Below are 6,853 nucleotides of genomic sequence, written 5' to 3'. Positions count from 1 at the left end.
TGGGGGAAGATTAGTACCAGGTGGAGGCTTTGCCCGGTACTAAATTTCCCTAGTTTCGCCTCCCGCCTTTTGGGCCACATTAGTATGGGGCGGTGGCCTTGCCCGGTACTAAATGACACAATTTAGTACCAGGCAGCAGCTTTATCCGGTACTAAAAGCTATTTTGCACCGAGCCAGGCCTCCGCCCGGTACTAATCTGGCCTAACCTACATAAACCCCACACATCATCTTCTCCAACACTTAGCCACTCACTCGTTCCTCTCCTTATCCCACCGCCACTCCGCCACCCCTGCCGTTGTCGTCCACCGTTGCCCACCGCCCTGGCTCCTCCTCAACGTCCAGCCACACCAGTGCTCCACGGCATCATGGCACACTCCACCCTGCCGCACGAAGCGCTCCTTCTCGACGTCCACCGTCCCGGCAAACCGCCCCCCTTCGCCGCCGCCCGCCGCCCCGACTCCTCAACTTCCTTGACATCCGGCCGCACCCAGCGCTCCCCTTCAGCGTGGTGCACTTCGACACACCACCCCCCACGCTCCTCCTCGACATCCGCACCACCCGCCGCCCCGCCCAACCGCCCTCCTTCCTCACTGGCCGCAGCCATGGCTCCTCCTGAACATCCTTGACGTCCGCCCACACTCAGAGCTCCCCCTGCACCATGGTGCAATCTACCCCGCAGGATTCTGGGCTCCCCGACACCGACCGCCGTTCCGAACTAGTTGGCCACTCCCCGTGCTCACCGTGCTCTGCCGCGTTTTGCCTCCGTCCTCACCGTGCGCTGGCCGCCCCCAGCCCAATCACCTCTGCCCTCATCGCGGACTCCGCGCTCCGGCCTCCACCACTGCTGGCCGCCACCAAGATTCCACGCTCCGGCCTCCACCCCCGCCATGCTGTACCTTGGGCCCTTCGTCTGCGTACGTAAGCCCCCAACCCCCACCCCGATCGCTGATGTTAGCAAGCCCCATGATGATGTCAGCAACTAGAAATTAGAAAATAAATAATGAATTGGTATAAATCATTGAGATTATTGGAAAATGGTTTGGAAACTTACTTACATGATGCCTAGAATTATTTCTTTTGTTGAATTTAGTTTCATTCAATTTACAATTACTTTCTTAGTTATTTCTTTTAGTAATGGTTAGAACTACTTGTTAATGTGGAAGATAAAAGTATAGGAAACTATTACAAAATATAGGAAATTGGTAGAATCATTGAGATTACTGGAAAATGGCATGGAAACTTACTTACATGATGCCTATAATTATTTCTTTTGTTGAATTTAGTTTCATTCTATTTACAATTACTTTCTTAATTATTTGTTTTAGTAATGGTTAGAATTACTTGTTAATATGGACGATAACAATATAGTTTTTCTTAATTATTTATATTAGTAATTATTTCTTAATCATTGAGAAATCATTTATTTAGAATTACTTTCTAAATACCTTGTTTTTTCTTGTACTAGTTAAAATGGGAGACACGAACGAAGAGGAGTTCATTCAAAATATTATTAATGAAGGTAGCAACTACAACGTAGAAGTAGATGATGCTTCAGGCGAAGAGGTTGATGGCAGCCAGTATCTAAATATGATTGGTGATGGCCGTGATGATGCTCCAGTTGAAGAGGAAGAAATTGCCAAGGTATATGAATCACTGTATACATGTACATGATTTCAATTCTCTACCTATCAACAATGATTATAATTAATGCATCTTTTTTGTAGCCATCTGCATACTCGTCGAGGCCTAAATGGAAACAAGGCGGGAAGAAAAAGTTGGAGGGGCATACTATCATCACAGAAGTCGACGAGGAAGATGTACCAATTGCTCCCCTCAGTTTGTTAACGACATTTTTCAATCAACGTGGGTATATTGTTCAGGAAAACATCCCCATAAGCATTAAAAAATGGAGAGCAACCACACTTACTAATGCATCTGAAGACCTCATCCCTGAGCAAGAGAAGGAATTGTGTTGGCAACAATTGATACTACACTTCACATATCCAGAAGCAAAAGCAAAAGAACTAAAGGAATTTGCCTTTAGGAAGATGGCAATTGCTTTCCAAACGTACAAGAAAAACTTGCACAAAGACTTTATCAAGAAGGGCATCGAACCAGATTTGGAGAACAAGTTCTAGAAGCTAGCACCTTATTGGGAAGCATTCAAGAAATACAAGTTGTCAGAAGATGCCAAAAAGCTAGCTGTACAAGCTAAAGATAATGCGAGCAAAAAGAAACATTATCATCATCTTGGCCAAGGAGGTTATAAGACGGCGATGCTGAAATGGCAGAGGATGGAAGATGACCTAATGGCAAGAGGAATCATGCCAGCAACTCTCGATTAGCCATTGCAAGCTAAGAACTTTTTCTATGCTCATGGTGGCACACTAAATAGGGAAGATGGATCATTTATTACTACCGATTCATTAATAGCAAATTTCACTAGGTTGGAAGATGCACTAAAGGCTAAATGGCAAGGAAATTTCAAGCCTGACAGAGAGAAAGACGAGCTAACTTATGCACTTGGGAATCCAGAACACGCTGGACGTATCTGAGGCATGGGTGTAGTTCCATGGAAGAAAGGCTTCAGTGAAGATATTGAGTCTTACAAAAGTCAAAGAAGAAGCAAGGCCGCAGCAGAAGAGAAGTTGCGTATCCTAGAAGAATAGGTAGCTTCGACTAATGAAAGAATGGATCAGCTTCAAGAGGCATTAGCACTTAGCCACGCAGGAGTTGCATCAGGTGCTAATGTGGACATAATAAGCCCCACTTCCCAGTGTCATAGCAGCGTCGCATCCACGAAGTTCCAACCAATAGAAGAATCGTCCTACATGGTTGCGGGCAACAATGAACACTACCCCGTGGACGACATCACTATGAGGACCCCTTGTGAGCTTCTTACTCTGGTGAGGAAAATAGTCAAATTAGTGACGCACAGTATTGCTGAAGCACGGGTACTGGGTGGGACAATTCATGGTGTGCAGATTCCTGAAGGATATGCTAGAGTCCAGGTTGACCGAGTGGAAATAGGATGGGAAGACCTGGACCTCAAGATCCTAGGAGGAAATGGTGAAATGGAACTGGGACACGCCATCCACACCTGGATTTGTTGGGCCAAGCCAAGCGCTACATAAGGTTTTTGCAAACAGCCACAATTCTCGCATCATCCCCTCAGAGCTCAAGGCACAGATCACCAACGTCACCATCCAGGGATGCACCTACTCCAAGGGACCAAAGCATGAGTCCATCATCCCCACCAGCTACAAGGGACCAAAGCATGAGTCCACCATTACCTCAGCCTCCATTTTGTAAGAAGAAAAACTTGAAGGCTTCGGTCCCGCCACCTCTGAAGTAGAAGAAGAACCTCCAAAGCTTCCATATGAACGAAAGCAAAGCCACCTCCTAAGAAAGCAAAGCCTCCACCTCCAAAGCTTCCATATGAACGAACTATGGAGGAAAGTCATGCAATATCTATGGCTGAGGTTGCTGCTCACTTCGAGCCAAAGAAGAAGCCCGAGGAACCACCAATTGATGAAGCAACGAAGAAATACATTAAATCCCTGGTGTTTAAAAAAGTGGTGAAAGAACCCATCTCAGACTATGATTGCTCAATTACAAAGGCATTTGAGAAGAAAAAAAGATCACGGTCCACCATTCCCTAGCTCGGAGAACAATCTCGACAATTGATTGATCCGCTCAAAGTGCTTTCAAAAGAAGATGAGATTCTAGCTCAATAGATTGCTAAGACCAATCTCACAAAAGAGCAACTCTTAGGAGGGATGATATCGAAACTCACCCGGGTGCTGGTAAATGGGAGTTTAAGTTGGTGGAACCTCTTGTGCGGCCACATGTGCTGCCTTATCTGCTAACGAAAATGTAGGCATTTCATAAATGGTACATGGAGGTAGCTGTAGATGGACGGATCATGTTCGCTGCTCGAGTTCAAGATCGTTATTACTTTTGAGGGCCACATGACATATGGATTGACTTTGAAAGTCTATGGTACTTGTACAATCAAGACGCCCTTGACAAGTCCCTCATTAGTGCATGGGTTCTGTAAGTGTTTGCTCTGATATCTACATCTTAGCTCCTACATTAATTGTGCGCCGTCTCATCCCCTCTTTTATTTTATATCATGCAGATTGGAGATTCAATATTGCCGAAAAAAATAATACTATCATGTCGGCTTCATGGACCCGCATGTTATAAACGAGGAATGCTTAATGGCCGAATCAGACCATGAAGACTATTTTCAACTTCCTAGATAAACAGCATCACATGCAATACATACTTTTGCCGTACAACTTTCAGTGAGTCATTCATCCCTTTTTCATCATCCGTTCAAGTTAACAATAAATATATCTAACATTGCGTGTGTGTATATGTATATGAACAGGTTCCACTGGATACTATTTTGTCGAGATTGATCGTAGCCATGTTATAGTACTGGACCCAAACAGGAAACCAAAAGCAGAGTACCAAAGCCTCGTAAACGCGCTTAACAGGGTATGGGCTTGGTTCATAAAAAACACATAGGACCGTTCAAGGAAGAACTTCATATCGGATAACTTTCCAGTATGTTTTCAATTTGGACATCTAGTGCATGCATGTCAATTCTTTAAAAATCATAACTGCTTGAATATTTCGTAACTCGTTTTTCCATATTTAGTGTTTAAGGCAGGAGGATGGAAACAACTTATGTGGATACTATTGTTGTGAGCTCATCCACGGCATTGTAGGTCCCAAGAAAGGTAGGGACCGTCAACACCAAGTACATAAACATAATTCATATCAATTTCAATATTTTTCAATATGCACATATATTGGTTTAAAATGATAATGTTAATTTGCACGTGATAGATTGCTGAAATGAGTGAAGATCTCATCATCCTAGAATGACTCAGGGAAATTCATGAATAACTATGTGGATTCCTTTTGGAGGAGGTCGTAAATCCATAGGGAGAAATCTATTACGATGGAACAAGTGTGGTTCAACTTCATCCAATCAGGGACTCGGATGACGATGCGTAGTGCACATTCGGAAAACTTGTAATATTTGAAGTGTATATAAATTATATAAATATAATATATGTAAACTTTACTATATGCTAGATCATTATATATATATATATATATATATTAGCGTAATATTACTACTATACGCAAACGGATATTCTACACTAATACAAATACTAACCAACCCATGAATTAAAATGAAAGGAAAACAAAAAAAGAATAACCATTTGCGAGACATGTCGCGCTACTGTGGACGACAGTTTAGTACCAGTTGTTGCGGACGGCAGTTTAGTACCGGTTGGTACTACCGACTAGTACTAAATGGTCCATTTAGTACTGGGCATTTTGGCTGTCCATTTAGTACCGGGCATTTTGGCCGTTACTAAATAGCGTGGCATTTAGTACTGAACAAGCGGTACTAGTTAGGTGCCAGGGGTTACTGACCGGTACAAAAGGTTGGTTCTCCAGCAGTGACTTCAAGGCAGCCTTGTAATCAGTCTGCTACTTGAAAAAAAAAAGATCAGTCCAGGTGCTATCAAGGTCAAAGCATCTGCAGAGAGCATTATTTAGGCACTGAACTGATAATTAAATAATTTCTAACGCATTCAGTAAGAATCTGCAAGTTACATCTTGATGCAAATTGGTACTGATCCTACAAAAATCAGCGCAGTGATGTGATGCACAATACACCAAACACCCTTAAAAAATGCAGTATACTGGCTCATGAGTTCCACATATCACTCATTGCCAGAAACTTGTGAGATGCAAGTGGTGGAGCAAAAGTGGTTAGGCAAACACATGAGCATTATTTAGGCTATGAACTGATAATTAAATGAAAAAATCAGTTTAAATAAGAACAAAGATGATAACTGCATTACAAATAAAGTGTCGAACTTTGAATCAACATTTAACTCAGAACAAAGATGATAAACAGAGAAATAAGAAGAGAAGAGGTACCTGACAGTAGTGGTTGGCAGGCTGGGATGGCCGATCTAGTAGTCGTTCAGCTTAAACCAAGCATAACAGCTACATGCAACAGGAACTAGCTATCAGTTTTTATAAAATAAGACAATAAAAAGATATGCAAAGAAACATGCAACAAGAACTAGCTCTCTCAATTGTTTGTGTTTATCAAAGATTTATTCTCAAGGTAGTAGGATATCTTTTTATCAAATAAATGAACGTAGGATTATATCTTGGTATGTATCTGTACCTTAGCACGCTTGCATACACACATCATGACATCAACAATAAAAATATACAACAGTAGTGAAAAAAACTCGCAACAGCAGTCAACATAGCACTACGGGAAACAGGGAAGATGCCGAGTGCCAGGGGCACTCGGCGAAGCTCCAAAAACACTCGGCAAAGCGTTTGCCGAGTGTAACACTCGGCAAACGACACACGGCAAAAATCCTGACGGCAAACACTGATTCACTGAGTGTTTTGTGTCGGGCACTCGGCAAAGACTTTGCCGAGTGCCCAAAAAACACTCGGCAACCAATTATTGAAAAAAATAAAAAAAAGTCATGCTCCGCCACCTGCTCCGCCGCCGCCGCCGCCGCCGCCACCATCCACACCGCCGCCAGCCACCGCCACTGCCTCCCGCTGCCATGCCATGAACCCCGCCGCTGCCAGCACCGGATCCGCCGCCTACGAGCACCGCTGCCCGAGCTCCCCTGACGACGACTACTACGAGGACGACGACTTCGAGTTCACGCCTCTCCTCTTCAGGCCCCGGCGCCGGCACGGCGCGCGCACCGAGCGTCCAAGAACCGCTGAGGCCGCAGCCACGCAGCCTCCCCAGCAGCGCCGCCCGGTGATGGAGGGAGGGGTG

The sequence above is a fragment of the Setaria italica genome, chromosome VI (genome assembly GCF_000263155.2).
Source record: "Setaria italica strain Yugu1 chromosome VI, Setaria_italica_v2.0, whole genome shotgun sequence".
In the NCBI taxonomy this organism is placed as follows: Eukaryota; Viridiplantae; Streptophyta; class Magnoliopsida; order Poales; family Poaceae; genus Setaria; species Setaria italica.
This window is presented reverse-complemented; position numbering follows the sequence as displayed.